We start from the raw sequence: 17,553 nt of genomic DNA, 5'->3' as shown, positions 1-17,553 counted from the left end.
AGAACCCACATCTAAAGAGGAAAAAGATCAGTCTCTGGAACGATTAGGAATATATTTCTTCTCAATAGATTTTTCCAAGATGCATCTTCAGTCCTCCAAGATAATTTCAGTAGAGGATATAACCGATGAGTGATTGTGTGTATCAGAGCTATTGCATTTGCCATCTAATAATTTAAATGTTGAATACTAAATGTTGCTACTGAGTGATTAAAAGGAGGGTCCCTACAGGACAGTTGCTTGAGCCAAAGGTATCATGATTAGTGGCAGGCCCACAGCTTTAGTGATTATCTTGAACTGTCCCAGAATGATTTGCTCATCCTAAGCAGCAGTTAGAAGAGCCTGTTTCACTTGCCTTTGTTGATCTGTAGCTGAGGCGGGACATGAAAAATATCTGTAAGCTAAGGAAAGACCCATAACCACAAGAACGGGAGACAAAATCTGTGTATGAATGAAGTTAGAGCAGAAAAGAAGGGTTTGAGAAAAAGGGTTTCTAACCCAAAAGGAGGAATAAATATGTGAGAAATTTTCTATAAAGGAATGGGGATGAAGAGTGGGAGAATGGGAGCAGAAAATCCTCTTTTAAAGAAAATTTTAAGAAGAAGCCCAACGATGTATTGTTATGGTTGTTTCTTGGCACTGTGGGGTACACAGCTCCAGCTGCTGCTTCTGTTTTTGTGTCTGGTGTCTCCACTTTACAAAGAACAAGAAGTGTTACATATCTGAATTATGAGGTCAGTGGGGCTACTATAAGCTTACTCTGTTAGTAAGCATTGGATCTCCTCAGTACGTATGCAGCTCTGGTCTCAAACAGCTGCAGAAAATAGAAACAGAAACATGAAAGTCTGCTGTCAGAACCAGGGAAAAAGAAAAGGTCAAGAAGGGACAAGAAGCATGATCACATGTCAGAAACTTCCCTATGAGGGACGAGTTGGTGGCCTAAAGGTCTTCTGCCTGGAAACGTGGGAAGTGAGGTGATAAGTCATGGGAGCAGGGAGCAGAGAGGGTCAAGCATTGGCAGTACCTTTTCCACTACAAGCCACTGGGAAGCATTGGCAGGACCCAGGTAAGAGCCAGAGCTGGAGAAGGCACGTGGACCTGGTCCTTCCCAGAATGTCCCCAGCACTCCCAGGCCAAGGATGCAATGACTGTGGGGCCAGCAGGAGGCTCGGAAGGTATTGGCTCAAGAAGTTGCCTCATCTGCCTCATCACTCATTCAGGGTGATCATTAGAGGAAGGATGTTACTTGCTGGTTCTTATTTCTCATGAGATCCCATCATGTCATCGCTGGAGACAGGCTACTGGACTGCAGGGACCTTCATCCTGGCTACCCTTATGCTGCCTTCTGACTTTGTCAATAGGATTGTGGAGGATGAATCAAAAGCAGCTTCTAGAATGAGTCAAGGTGGACAAAAAAAACATGGATAGATTTGTTTTCCTTGGAGAGCAGCCACGTGTAAACAGTATAATTAGTTCTGGAAACAAGGAGTGTGACTTAGCTAAAGTCCCAGCCACCTTCTCCTCCGTTCAGTCTTTGATGCCTTTCCAGGAAAACAGCCTGAAGTCATGGGAAATTTTGTGATTCTTCACCTTCTGCAGAGAATTGCTGACAGCAGTCTGCCTGGTCTAAGTGTACTTCAGATTGTCTTGAAATAATTTATTTGTAATTAACTTTTTTTTTTTTTTTTTTTTGGCAGAGAGTGAGAACAGATCTCTTGACAGTCAGAAGTGTTCAGAAGGGTTTTTTATTTTCAGGCTGGATTGGAGCACCTCAGAGAAATACTGGGTGAAAACTGAACTCCTGATAGTAATTTTATGCTCTGGAGAAGGTGTAGACCTTTACTGCAATACAGTAAATATGATAGTAGAAAACACAAGAAAGAAAAAAAAAAGGAACTGGATGCTTTTTCCTCATCATATCTTCCTATGAATTCATAATTCAACTGCGTCATTCTACAAAGAGAAAATTTTGTATCATCTGCCTTATTTCTTTACCCCAAAGTTATTAAATCTGGCACAAAGTGTGTATGACAGGAGTAAAACATCTTCAGTCTGATCATTTCTCACCCAATTTATAGGGCAGGCTGCTACACAATATTCAGAATTAATGCTCTAAATAATTCCAGTGATGTGTTACTAAGAATGGTAAGATTTTAATTGCTTTCTGGCAGTTTTAGATTACACTTCACCCTGCACTGCATCTTCACTCTACAGATGTTTAATCCTGGAGCTCTCTTCCAGCAGCAAACAGTTTGGCAGCATTTGTGAAACAGTTGGTGTGTTAAAACTCAGAACATGTTTCTAAGAGCCTGGTACTAGAGGGGTATATGACAGTAATCACAGCATTTTTTCCACAGCCTATTTATAAAGATCAAAACCTTCCTCTGTCATCTATTCTCATGCTAGGTCTGCTGCTACGTGGAAATCTGTGAATAACCCACTACAGCAACATCAGGTTTTATTAGTTGAGGGTAGGGAAAGCAAAATGAGTTTACTCTTCTTCCTTCAGTCCTGCTCAAGCAGATCTCCACAGTGTAGTGGTCATAACCAAGTGGGGATTTGGCTCAAAGGTTAATGCTCTGTTTGGTTCACTTCATGTGATTTTGAAGAATCTGACGGTATAATCGGCTGTGTAACTCTCTACTATTGTTTTGAAATAAATTAAAACATTTGTAAAGTTATCTATCTTACCAACACTTCTGTATTGACATGGCTCTCTGCTCTGGCCATTATGATTTTCCCCTGGGAGGAGCTAGCTTGATAGCTTGCTAGTTTGAGTTAAATGACTTAAATGATAAGTGGCATTTTGTTCTCATTACACTAAGAAAAGTCAGTCAATATAAAGCACATGAATGCATTAATATAAAAGCAGAAACCAAAGAAAACTGATATTAAATGGAAATTTAGGATCCATTATATCGAACACTACAACTCAATTTCCTGAACTAGAGTTGACAAACCACCAGTAAATGTCCAGCAGGGAGTAGTTCTGCCCTGATTACACTGACTAGATGATTTAATAGTTCTTTTTCCACTCTAATACCTCTGAACACATGAAAATCAATGGCAGCCCACTTAGTGGGAGAACTTTCCCTCTCTCGCTCCAGATGAAGGTTTGAGCTACCTAGGCAAAGTGGTGCTGACAGAGGTGCTGGCTGTGTGTCACCTCGGGGGGAAAGCCTCCCACAGAAATTCGGGGTCAAAATCCAAAGGATTGCTTTTGAACTCTGGAAAACGCCTCCTCCTTTCCTGTGGAGGGTCTTCAAGCAAAACCTTGTCCCAGGAGAGGAGGATGCCAGATGTAGAACAGTGTAGGGACTGGCTGGCAGGAGCGTGGGAGGGTGTGGGAGCTCTGCCCAGCAGAGTGTCTTGGGACACTGGTCCCTGCAAACCTGTGGAGAGAGGATGGGATAGGTGTGCAGCTGGGACCAGACACTGATGTGTCCTCTGTGAAGGCTTCTCTTCCATTTAAGAGTCTTGATAAAACCTAACTGAGGAATGTGCCAAACAGCTCAGCTATGTGGATTTATCCAGATTGGTCATCTGATCCCACTGTCCCACGGGCTGTGGAAAGGTTGTGCCCGAGGAGCAGAAGCAGCCGCCTCCTCTGCATTGCCAAGGTTTTATTGTGCTTTTCATTCCCGAGCTGTCATTTCATTTAATTTCCAGTAGATGCTACTCTACTCTAGATGCTCGCTGGAGCCAGGAATCGCTCCTTACCCGAACGCCAGACCTTTACAGCAACACTTCCTTGGCATTTTCAGAATACAGGAAAACAGTCTTCGGCCAGCAAAAGCCGATCAGTGGCATGACATGATTAATTAACAAGCGAAAAGGAAGGAGCAGGGCTCCCAACCAGATCCCACACTGTGCCTGTGCAGTGAAGCCTGTGGTGAAAGGCCGGTGCAGGACCGGATTCAATAATTTAAAAACATTTTAGTAAACAGTGGCGGGAATATGGGAAATCACATTATACGTCAGCGCTGCTGGTAAGAAGCAAGGATGGGTGTATGAAAAACAATAAAATCTTGGGTTTGGGTAGTGAAATTAGGGAAAATGGAATAGAATATCCTTCCTGGAACAACAAATTTGACCACAAATTGGTTCTTGGTCCCATTTACAATACTGAATAATATTTGCACATCTTATTTTAGACCTTTTTTTGCGTGTTTCTCTGCTTTTCTCAAAAAAAAAAAAAAAAAAAAAAAAAAGAGGAAGTGTGTGGTGGAATCCTTTTCATTAAAGAAAGAGTTGCAGGTCTCCTTGCAAAGTCTTGTGAGCCAGAGGACACGGTTTAGCTACAATAAAAATAAAATAATACAATTTCTCAGTCATTTTAATCCCTCTGTCTCCTGCACACCCTGTGCTTTGGACAGAGAACCTGCCATCCATTAGAAAGTAAGGAAAAAAATCTGAGCTGGACCATGCTGGAAAAAAAAAGGTAAAATCCTTGCTCAAACTTATATTCATGTTACTTGTAGTCACCCTTTTTATGTGCTCATGTGTGGAAGTGCTGAAAGAATAAAAGCTGATGCCAGGTGTCCCACATCGAGCAATTGTTCCATGTGAAAGGAGGAAGGACACTTGATTTCCACAGGAGCCCTGTCCCATCTCAACTCCCCAGCATGATAAAGACCAACAGCACCTGCTTGCTGACAGCCCCATTCAAAACCTTTGCTTTCTGGACAGCACATGCCCTGCAACTCCTTCTCCTGCCCTTTCTTTCAAGGAGGCAGACTCATGCATGCTGACAACAAAACAACGCCAGAAATTCCATGAAATGATGGCAAAGTTTTACCAACGTTGCAACTCATCTCAAAAGTCTTGGCTTTTCTTTTTCCCCATGATAATTATTCCAGTAAATTTTAAAATATGTGGCAGCATTAACTTAATCTTTTATTTAGCTAATAGGAAAAGGTTGCATTAGAGCTTTCCTGGAATAAATATAAGTGTTCTTTAAACTGAATGCATAATGGCAATTCCCCATTCAGCTGGGAAATGCACTAAATATGGCTTTGTCAAATCTTGAGCTTTTATTGCAAGTGTCACATTATCTGACCTTTTCCTTCAAGCTCTAGTTACCCAAATCATGTTATTATGTGAAAGTCTCAACTTTTAACAGAGGAACAAAGGTTTCTTGGTTGTTACTGACAAAATGTTGATTCCAAAGGCTCCTAAAGCAAGTAAGAAGAACCTAAGCATCTTTGGCAAAAAAGAAGTAACAGAGCTTCAGCTCTACACTTCGGGCCTCTGTAACCACAAGCGTTACAGGCAGTGTAACTGTGTGGGAAAACACACTACTACATACAGAGTGCAGGAAAATGATTCAGGCACGTCCCCCTTTACTTGAGCAGCCACTCTTTGGGATTCCTGCCTGAACCTGGGAATACCCTTTTCCATCTTCTCAAAAGGTAATAATACCAACAGCAACCCCAACCAAGGCAAGCTTTGCAAACAGGATGCTGTTACTTTGCATAAAAGATAATTTTTGTTGAACATTTTGCGTGAGAACCGTAAGTCGGCATCAGGAGAAAAGACGGCTACAGGCTGGGCACAGAGTGGCTGGAGAGCAGCCAGGCAGAAAGGGACCTGGGAGTTTGGATTGACAGGAAGCTGAATAGGAGCCAGCAGTGTGCCCAGGTGGCCAAGAAGGCCAGTGGCATCCTGGCCTGGATCAGGAACAGTGTGGCAGCAGGAGCAGGGAGGTGATTCTTCCCCTGGACTCAGCACTGGTGAGGCCACACCTCGAGTGCTGTGTCCAGTTCTGGGCCCCTCAGCTCAGGAAGGACATGGAGGGGCTGGAGCAGGTCCAGAGAAGAGCAGCGAGGCTGGTGAAGGGACTTGAGCACAAGTGCTGTGAGGAGAGGCTGAGGGAGCTGGGGTTGTTCAGCCTGGAGAGGAGGAGGCTCAGAGGAGACCTCATCACTCTCTACAACCCCCTGACAGGAGTTTGTAGCCAGGTGGGGGTTGGTCTCTTCTCCCAGGCAGCAATCAGTAAGACAAGAGGGCTGGGTCTTAAGCTGTGCCAGGGGAGGTTTAGGTTCTGTGCAGATCAGAAGTTATTTCATGGATTAGAGCTGCTCCAGCATCATCTCTGCCCTTACCTGCTGGTCCTTCCCGGTGCCTCCCACATCCCAAGGCTGCCCTCTCCCCTGCCAGTGGCCACAGGGGCTTCAAATGGGGCAAACACAAGGGGAAGTGGATCCTGCAGGGACACCATGAATGTCAGAAAATCGAGGCCACCGTGCTACAGCAGAGCTGCAAGTAGAGAGGGAGGATGCAGATCCAAGGGTGCAGCACAAGGGCCAGTTTCCATGTGCCCTTGCAGTGCTGGACTAGAAGAAAAGGTGGGTGGCCACTGGCAGCCCTTGGGGTACCACAGGTCCCTGGACAGTGCCAGCTGTGTCCTGTCTCCTGCAGAGCTGGCCCCAGAGGGCTCAGCTTCAGCCTGCTGGCACTGCTGTCACCTCTTCCCAAGCACAGAGCGGGGCACCTCCTCATTCAAAACCTTGAAAACACTCTGTTTCCTCACTGCAGTACAGGGAAGGGAGACATAAGGATTTTCCCATTTTCTTTCAAATGAAAGATGACAGGCCAGTTTGGTAAAGAAAGGGGACATGGTGATTCTGCCATTACTTTGCTGTGAGACCTCCAGTGAATCCCTTAAACACACTGTGCTGAGTTTACCCAACCGTGAGACATGTGCAGACCTCACAGCGGTATTCCGAGAATAACTGCAGCTTCAGATTCTCCAGGGTAAACTGCTCAAACAGGGCAGAGCGTTCTGATTTATTGATGATTTCTTCGGCATTTAACATCTTAATATTTTCCACAGGCCACGGTTCAGCCAGGAAAGACAGAGAGTGCCACAGTTGTGATCTTTTTCCTTTCCATGCAAATGGGTAACCTAGGCAATATGCAAACACATCTGCCTAAATCAAAGCAGAATTTTCCTCCTCACCCATCCCTGCTCAGGCACAAATGATGGCAGCAATTAGGGAGGTTCAGAAATACTGATCAAACACGGAAAGATGAGAAGCACACGACTGCATATTCAAATAAGATAAGGTTAGTAAAGAAAAGGTATCTTTCTTAAAAAGCCAGCGAATCAACTAGGAAAAACAAAGAAACACTTATTGTTATTATTTAATTCCATTTTCATGAAAATGTTTTTAGCACCAAAGAGATACTTATTGTTCACCTTCATTGATGTCTATGTGAGATATTAATTCTCAGGTGATAAATGATAAACCATATGAGACTTTTCCAGAAAAATGGAAGAGATTGAACTTATGCCTCAGTTATGCTTTAATTAAGCCAGCAATTATGGTCTGCACTATCTAAACCTCACAGGGTTGGGTTTTTTACTTTATAGCTGGATGCAGCATGAACAATCTCCTTTGTACATCTCTGCCAGTGGTTTTGACTGATCACTGCATTGATTAGGTGCATGCAGGTGGCTGGGGGTTTCTTCTGAAAAGTTTTTGATATCTCATTACAGCACTGAGGAAAGCAGCAAGTGCTTGTGGCCGATGCAGGTAACATTTTAGTTCTTACTCTACATTAACCCGGTGGTTTTTCACACCCTTTGCATCCCCATGGCAGAGCTGCCTGGAGTGTGATGCTGAACACTGGCCATTTTGGAGGAGAGAGATGGGACTGCAGCTCTGGCACCCAGTGTGTGCTCCTCTCAACTCAGGTATGAACTAGGATGAGGTTACTAAGCAGCTCCAGAGCCAGGCTGGCGCTTTGAAACCCCAAATCTGAGTTTCTGGGTAAGGCAGATTGCTGCAGCGGTAGCAGGGTTATTTCTGTTTTTAAAGCTCCAGTTTCCGTGCATACCTTGGGCTGTCAGGAGCAGCACGAAGCAAACCCTTTTGCACAACTGTGTACTACAGCTTGCAGTCAAAGCTGGCGTGTGGGTGGGGAGGGACTGGTTACACATCTCCGGCAGGAACCCCAGCGGATGTCGTAACAGCCACATGAAGAAAACATCTGCTCATTAGCAAAGCTGCTCCGTTTCAGACGCCGGGAGCACGCAAGCACCAACAAGCCCCGAGTGGAGGCTGCTCCCATCTAACCCCCCGTGTCAAGCCTCAGCGTTTGGCCACCCTGACCCTCCAGCCTGTCGCTCACCCGCTGTGCCCTGCAGCGTCGCCCCCCCTGTTCTGAGGGGGTTTTTCCCCCTGGCTGGCTGCACTGCTCACATTTCTTTTTCTCCTTCCTGCAAACACGCTCACTCAGGTACCAGCGTTTCCCCCCAGTTTCTCTGACTTTTCTTTCCAGTTGCCTCCATGGGCTCCATCTCAGCCTTTTCTTCCCAAGGCCAGGAAGAAACCAGGAACATGATTTCCCATCCACTTTTCCTGTTGCTCCTTCCTGAGGCAAACCCTGTGGCAAACCCTCTGCCAGAAATGGCTTTGTCCTGTTTTTTTTTAATTCGTGGGAAGCTGTTAAGCAGCCTTACTCCCTTGGTGAATTACAGACCTACACAACCCCCTTGCCTCCCCCAAACGTCCTGCGAGCTGTCCCACAGCTGCTTCGTCCGTGGGGACAGGCTCTCCAGGGGTTTCCTGTGGAAGGAGGGTGGCTTTGCCCTGAGATGGTCCATCCCTGGGACCAGGTTTATGGGGTGGCCCTGGCTGTGGAGCAAACCTGTCCTCACCCCAGGCTCTCCCTCAGAGTGAGGAGTTAGGCAATCAACAGAAGGGAAGCAGGACCAAAGGAATGAGACCAATGATGGTGTTTTTCACAAAGAAGCAGCAGTTAATTATCCACAGGGACTTTTAGACAGGTAATACCAACTCCTTGTATTTTTCCCAATTACCTAGGCTGATGAGAGTCAGACACCTGGACCCTCATGTGCACCCATCTGGTCAACACACAGCTTTAGATTAGAGTATCTGTGAGAAGTGAGCACAGAAAGTGGTGGATCCTGGCTGAGCTGGACCTGTCCAAACACCAAGTGCAAGAGCTGCCCTGCTGCATGTGCCTGGCTCCGTGGGGAGGCGGGATTGATCCAGGGACCTCAACCAGAGATGTCACATTTGCTTGCCAGGACAAAAAAAAAGTCTGGAGCCCATATTTTCCATCACTGGAACATCAAGTGTACTTGAGGAGTCTGAAGTCTTTGACAGAGTTTTATACTTGCAGAGGGGGATTTTATTTTGAACATCCTTTAAATACTTTGTGGGTAGGAGTATTGCCAGTTTTGGAGTGGTGCGTGTATTCTGATAAATAAAATCAGCCTACAGTGTGGACCTTTGCATCGGCAATCAATACAGCATTTATCTGCACTGGTGACTCACACAGCCTGTCATGGGCCTTGTTTAGTTATTTAATGTAAAGTTATCTTTAAATTAGCAAATATTTACATTGTAGATATTTTAACATCAATGAATAGATATTTTGCAATACGTATTTGTAAAAAGGATGTAGTTTTGCATCCTGACGTGCTGAAGTCTTCATAAATATGTCTCTCAAAATTAAAACATAGTTTTTGGCACCATATATATTACACATCTCAAAAGAAAACTCTAGATCAGAAGTATGGTGGTAGCAGTTGAAAGAAACACTATTCCTAATCAAATTAATGTTTAGTCAAATCCTGTTATACTTCCCAACCCAAATGGTCTCATTGGCCCAAATCTTTCTCCCACTTTTTATTCCTAGAGTAGATCTATGAAGGAATAACACTGGGTTTGGTGCCTTGTAGACCAAGCTGGCCCAGAAGACAGATCCGTGTGCCTGCTGTGTGGGGAGGCAGAGTTTTATCTCCGCCGCTCAAACTTTGTGCTTTGAATACAAGTTCTTGTAGTTCCCTTGTTACTACTCACAGTAATCACAGCTTTGGCAGAAAAATATTTTCTGTTCATGTTTCGTTTTGTATTGATTTATTTTCAAATATTCCTAGTTGACAGAGTCCATTTCCATCTACATGGGCAGACACCCCAGCAGCAGTTATCTAAACTCACAGAAGTCTGTTTCTGTAGGGAAGCCAAGCCACAAAGGGCTTCAAAACATTTGGTAGCCACTAGAATGGAAGAAGTTCTCCAAAACATCATTCTGAATTTTTCCCCTGAGACTTCAGAAGGACAGGCAATTAAAACTTCCACGATGACACAAATTTGGCAGATTTGCAGGGCTGCTTCCTGGGCTCTCAGTCCCAACAGCTGAGCAACAGGATGAATTATAGACTCATTAATGTTGGAAAAGACCTTTAAGATCATTAGAGATGATCACAGAGACCATTAACCTAACACTGCCAGGTCTACCACCAAACTGTCACAGAATCACAGAACACGCTGAGTTGGAAAGGACACACAACGATCACTGAGTCCAACCCTAAGCCCTGCATAGGACCATCCCCAAGAGTCACACCATGTACCTGAGAGTACCATGTCCCCAGTTCCCACATCTACACATTTTTGAACACTTCCTACAAAGCCAGATGTGCAGCAGGCACCCCATCCTGCAGCACAGGGTTTGTTGTGATGCTGAGGATGCAGAGCATTAGGGGAGTTGCCTCTTGGTGTGCAGAAGTGGGATGGGAGACAAAAAAGTTAAAATTTCATGGTTAGATGGACATCTGTGGGGTCATGGCTTTTGGGGTGAACTGGGATGAGGCACAGGACACCTATGGCAGCCTGACATGGGCAGGTGCCACCCCATCACCAAGGTGTGGGACGCTAGTGTAGCTCTGCATCCATACAGCTTGGGATAGTTTGTCTGGGTTTGATGGTGCAGGATTTCAGAAAGTCAGTATTGAAAATCTCTGTGCCTAAAGGCAGACCTGCAATAGCTGTTGAGCAGTGTGGACTCCAAAGCAAATGGGTTCCCATGGGGTTTGCCACAGCACAGGCAGGATGAGAGCCCTCGCCTGCTGCAGAGGGTGTGGGTAGTCCAACCTCCCACGGGGGCCAGGCTTTGGCTCTCCTCCAGATCAAATACATGCTCATTTCTGGTGTTGGGTCTTCTCAGGCCCTGGGCTGGGAGGGGACAGTAGGGTGCTGGCTGCCTGTGACAGTGGCATCTCCAAGGCGTGGGTGCGTGCCACCATTGCCTTTCCATGACCTGCCTTTGCCTGGCAGTGCCCAGTGGGATTTTAGTGGCACTCACACCCCAGCTGCTGAAAAACACCAAACAAACAGTGCACCAACTTGGAAATAATTATACTGCTCCAACACCAGCACGTTGCAAAACACTGCAGGACTCTAAAGGTAAATCCTGCACTCCTTTGGTACTTGGGATTTGGCAATGTTTAGGGGCACATGCAGCAAAACCCCCTCCTGGGCAGTGACAGGAACCTCTGGGTACAATCTATAGCACATGAAGAGGCAGAAATAGATGGTGGCCACAGCCCTGAACCAAAGCAGAGGATCTGTGCTCTGTATGGCGGGGGATGAAAACTGACGGGTGGAACAAGCTCATCTCCTTCAAAGCAAAGTGGGAATTCTCAGCCAGCCACACAGCTGTGGGACATCTGCCCATGTCCAGGCATGGGGCTCTGTGGCTGGCAACCTGCTGGTAAATTATAATGAGCAACATTCAGAGCAACAACAACAGTAAAATGGCAAAGCTTAATGGGAGAGCAGAGCCAGGGGGGCTCAGCTGTGCCCAAGGCCGTGTCTGAAGTCTGTAGCACTGTGGAGGCATGGCAGGTTTCTCATCCCAGCTGGATTCCCTGGGCTGGCTGTAGCTCAAATACATGTATGTGAATCTAAACCAGACCACAGGCCTGACTTTAATTTAACAGAAAGGCAAATTCACACAGTTTAGGAGCGTGAAGACCAAGGCAGTGGGAAGAAGTTCCATTTGGTTGTGTTCAGACCCCAGGAGAAGCCTCTACTCACTGTGCCCTCTGAGCAGCCTCCCAGACCAGGCAAGGTCTCACTCAATCCTCCTCTGGGGTCAGTGGTCCCTGGAGCTGAAGGCCACACAGGCACACACCACAGTGAGGTCCAGGCCTTTTCATGTTACTCTGCAAGAGGAGAAGTACATTTCTGAGGAAGCCCACACCAAATGGGATCACCAGTGTGGCATGGCTTGACCTCCAGTAGTGGCCAAACACCTGTGCCCAGGATGGGGGTAGAAATGGGGCAATTTCATGGCAATTACCTCCCAGAGTACTCCTCTGCCAGCCTTCATCCCAACGACCTCTTGAGCTAAAACTGATTCTGTTCCAGAATGACTCCTGCTAGGTTTATTCTCTATTGATTTATTGAGTGCTCATTAATCCTCCCACTAAATTCAGTGGATACTGTGCTTTTCAAAGGAAGAATTAGCCTCTGTGATTAGAGGGAAATTGTCCTATTTAAAGGAGAGAAAAACGAAAGCTCCAAGAAAGAATATTTGGAGATGTCTCTGGGCTTGCAGCTTTGTTCTGCAACGTCCCAACACATCACTGTGTAGGTGGTCATTTCATTAGACTGGCACCAAACTGTAAATTGCACTCTAGTTACAGCCCTGCTGATACATACTTTATTAGAGATGTTGCACCAATTCTTAGAAACCACAGATATCTGTTGTGTTACAAAGCACAGAACAGAGTGTTGTGGTTCTAAAAGGGAATTTATGACGTGACCATTGCATAGGTAACGGATTGCAGACTCCTAAAAACAACATTGGCTATGGGAACCCTTTATTCCAGGATCTCTTCATAGTAACTTCCTGCTGTGAAAGTTCAAGCAAGGCTTTAGAACCTCAGCCCATCCACTGTATTATTTTCAGTGACAGGCAGGGCTAATTAGCTTGTATAGCTATTGTTTTCACTACTTTATCTTCATTATTCCTCTGACTTTCCATGCAGGCAACAATTATAAAGCTGTAAGGACATGCAGAATTATGCCTGGAATCTCTGGTTTAATTTAGAGAAGGCACAGACAAGAGCAGCACGGCTACTGCTGACTGTGGATGCCCACCTGACAGATTTATGGAGGGATTTCATGTGTTCATCTGCCTTCCCTCTGTGTCCCACACTGCACAGACTCAATTTAACAGCTCTCAAAAAGGGTCCTGTGCTCTCTGTGCTTGCCAGGCTCACTGGAATAAAATACCTGACTGTTGAGGCCTCGATGCACACAGTCACTTGAAGATTTTTAGCTTTTGGGGAAGCTAAAGGCAATGCATATTTTAAGGGAACACACAAACTGATGTTTTGCCTCCAATAGCCTGTTCCAAGCCCTTGCCCTAGTTTTCCCTTGGAAAACAAAGCTGCTGTTTGGCACTTCAGGTGATGAATTTCCATTTCACTAGACAGCTTGTTTGCAACAAGGCTTCTGAAAACAGGGACGTGGCTTATTCCTCCTGGAGTGCTAAGCTGAGACTGCCCACTTTCAGTATTTAAGCACAGGGTCATCTACCCCGTGTCATGACTTGCAGCGAGCCAACATGAACTCATTTGGTACCTACTATGTCTCTACTCAAGCACTGCACAGCAGAGCAAGGCAAGCCAGCAGCAGGCTGCCCTGCTCTGCCTTGCCAAGCACGGGATCTGCAGGGAGCTGCATCCCTGCAGCCCCTCTCCTGCCAGGACAGCTCTTCTGCAGAGACCTGTGCAGCTCAGAGGAATGTACCAGCAGCCATTAACAAGACTGAATAGGCATGTCTGAACTTATATCCCCTGAAATGGGGAGGTGAGTGCTCCACACCAGCACAGCTGGCAGCGGGAGGGGGAATTTAAAGGAGGAGTGTAACAAAATATGGCTGTTTTGAATAGTTCTGTTGAAGCTGAGTGAGACTTTCTCTGTACTCTTCAGAATTAAACAAGCAGACTGCAGCATCTCCAAGACTAATATGTCAATCAAACCCAAGGGAATTAGTGGTCAAAAGCTATAACAAGCCATGAGGTGATTTGACATGAGGTGATACAACCACACGTCACCCCGTTGCTGCAGCCCAACAGTGGCAAGCACCTTCTGTTAGGAGAGATCTGCAGCTACACCAGCACCACATGCTCATGGCTGTATCCTCTGGAGCAGTAGCTCCCACAAGGCAAAAAAGAATATTAATTTACAAGGTGATGTGGTGATTAGTTTTTTTTTTTTAAATAAATGTACTTGTGTTGCTGAGACAGTGTTGTTGCTCTACATGGCTGCACTACATGGGGACATCAAGCACATGTTTTGTCTATCCCAAGAATAAAGCAAGCCAGGGGGACCAAAAAAAAAAAAAAGATGCTGCACAGTTTGGGCTTCTGCTTGTAGCTAAACAGGACTTTAGGTATGAATTTGTTGTTTACTGGCAAAGGCAGGGATGTTATGGAAAGGGGAAGCAGCAGCACATCATCTGCACTTTGCTTTCAGCAAAGCTCACTAGATTTGTTCTTTTTATATCTCCCAAAGATAGGTTTTTTTGGATACACCCTTCCATTCAATTTTGCAGCTGTACCAATCCGTGTGTGTAAGAGCAGAGTGTCGAACTGGGAACAAAAGGGCCTCACTGTGCTGTGTTTCAATGAAGTAGACGGTGTCATTGGCAGTATTAACTGTTTTTGTAACACAAACACGGCCACACATACTTTAGATTGCCTTGATATAACAGATTCCCAGGGCTGGAGTCCAAATATAGTGAAACTTCTATGAAGGACCATGCTGGGGTTAGAGCAAAAATGAGTCTCTCAGCAGAGTGGTCTTTAAAGGTCAGAAAAAGTTATCACTGAAAACCTATTAAACTATCTATTAAATTAGAATAATTTAAAATCTTCAGTATAGGTGACAGTTGAAGGAATATTTAGTACACTATGTACCTGCACCCTTATTTAGAGTTTGAGCAGTTTTTAAAAGCTGTTATGATGAACATAGCACAGGAGAAGATAGCTTGGTTTATGTACATGAGCTGCAGCTTGAACTTGGTAATTCCAGTACTTTATAGGCTTAAGCTACCCCAGATTGTTTGCTCGGGGTCTCTTTTTAATAAAGGGGAGAAGAGGACAGTATAAGGAAAGGATTGTTTTTGCAAGGGGAAACATTTTCTGAGTGCAGATATGAGATGCTGTTTCTGGAACTGCAAAACTCTGCACTCCCAGCAAGACATATTCCTTCCTTGTAAACCATCCCTTTGCATATCACCTGAGAGATTACTCCTATCAAATAAATCACATACTTTTGGAGTCTCACTCTGGCATTCCTAAAGGGGTTTATTCAGGTTCAGAGGAGGATAAGGAAGAACATTTCACCCTGTACCAATGTGCAAGAGCAACACTTGGCTTTCTGCTCACTGATATTAGCACATACAAACAACATTCTTTTCCAAACATTTTCGTTTGGTTTTCCCAAGCCCATTTTACTCTAGCTGTCTCCCTGACCCTACTGGAAGGCCTCCAGCCCCAGTCACAACTGTCTCCCACTGCAGAGTGCTACTGATCCCAGGGTGGTGGGCAGGACAGCCCACCTGGGCATTCCTTTGCCACACCAGGGGTTCCAGGCAGCTCCCTGCCTCTTCCCACTGCCACGCAGTGCTTCGCCCAGCTGGCAGAGGCAGAAGAGAGGATTCAGGCAAGAAGCCTCGCAGCTCTGTGCCAAATCCTCCTCCTCCTCTCCTGAAATCCCTGCGTGAGCAAACTGGCAGTGGTTGTTCGGATGAGCTCAGCGGTGTCTGCTGCAAGCCGAGGCGGCGGAAGGCTCCCGGCAGCAGGGAAGCCCCTGCTGCCTGCGTGCTCCTCCCAGGCACCGGGAATTACCGGGAATTGCCACTCCTGGTTCCCTCTGCGTGTCATTCCTACAGAGCAGGGATCTGCAGCAACAGGTGGTGTGGCTGCAGTTCTGCACGGAGTCGACAACACAGCAGCAGCCAGACCAACAGAGACAAGCTGGCAGCAGCAGTAGCTATTTTACACCGAGATAAATACATATACGTACGTGTGACTTATGTACGTGTGGAGAATGGAGCAGGTCACAGGCAGGTTTTACAGACTCGCCCTTGCACAACCCAGCAGCCATGTGCCATTTCCCTCAACGCAGAAGGTTGGTGCAGCAAAGAGCATCTCACCTCCAACCGCTTTCTTCCACTAACAGGACTTAAAGGACCTGATTTCCAGAGGCGTCTCAAGTTCCACGGGTGAACCCAAATCTTGCCTGGAAAAGCTGAACCCACTTGTGCCATCTCCAGTCCTTCTCCAACAGGCACCAAAAAAAAAAAAAAAAATCTATCACTTTAAATTCGCTGATTTATACGTGCATTTTTATATGTTGACTGATTTTTTTTTTTTTTTGGGTAGTCTCTGACTGCGCAAATGTTGGGAAGTGGTTTAAAAAAAGAAAAAAACAAATCACCTATAAAAAAGTAAGGTTCAGAAAAAGAACCTCAATCTCCTCCTCTTCCAAAACACATCCTCTAGAACCTTCCTGAGTTGAAAATGTCAATTCCTTCATAAGGTGAAGCCTTGGTGCTCTTTATATTTACTCCAAAAAAGTGCATCCATTCCCTTTTCATTTTAATTGACCTGCCAGAAGGTGTCTTCTCAATGAGGACCTAATTAGGGGAAGTAGCCTGGAAGCAGTGTATTGGATCCACCTGGGACAAACTGAAATAAGTGTCCTCCCCCTCTCATTACACTTACAACATAGCCTTCAAATACTCTCTTCAAAAATCTTCTTTTACTGCTTTCTACTGGTTTTTGGCTGAGTAATTTTAAAATCTCACTATATGCCTTTGTTTCTGCTCCAAGTGATAAAAGCCAGGGAAATACCTTTATTTTCCCCTGCAGAGTTAGGACTCAGTAGTGGATGGATGGATGGATGGATGGATGGATGGATGGATGGATGGATGGATGGATGGATGGATGGATGGATGGATGGTTAGTGCCCATATCTTCCTCTGTAGCTCAAATATATATTTTGAAGGTGCCCATTTTATTCCCTAGGTATCCATGACATATAATTAACATATATTTAATAAGCTAAAGCAACTTCACCCATCTCTGTCCTACCTTGGGGAGGAGGCAGGGTCCGAGCAGAGCCAAGCTCCTGCAGGCACACGGCGTGGTCGTGGTGCAGCTCCGTTCATCCACACACCACAGATTTTAGTGTCTGTTACTGCTTCTGGTAGCTTATTTTAAGATGACAATAACGCAAGCAATGTGCAGGCACGTGTGTTTAATACTCATGACAATCTGCAGAAGCACCATTTCCTCTGAGATGTTGCTGGTGCTGGGCTCTCGAGAAATCCACAGCAATATATATATTTTTGGTAAGAGTTTGGCTTTGTGCTTTTCCCCCCTCCCCCCCTTACATTATATGAAAGTTTTCTACTCATCGTGAGGGTGACTGTTACAGGGCTATGGGATAATTAAATATACAAAGGGCTTGGCAGTTGTAGTAGAGAATATTCTTTTAGAAATGCTAACAATATGTTAAATTCAAGGAATTCCACCCCTAGTACTCCATGGGGTCATAAATAAGTTCAGTGCAGGGGATATAAATATAAATGACACCATTTAAAAATCAGGTACATGACTGGACCATAGATATTATGTCTGACTTATCCCTTACTTACTAGGGTAGTAACCCCTCCCCCTCACTTCCATTGTGCTCATTATTTTACGCCTGAATAAAATCA

Source organism: Pipra filicauda, unplaced genomic scaffold (assembly GCF_003945595.2).
Source record: "Pipra filicauda isolate LSUMZ 115617 unplaced genomic scaffold, ASM394559v2 scaffold82_size2718185_pilon, whole genome shotgun sequence".
Lineage (NCBI taxonomy): Eukaryota > Metazoa > Chordata > Aves > Passeriformes > Pipridae > Pipra > Pipra filicauda.
Note: the sequence above shows the minus strand (reverse complement) of the source record.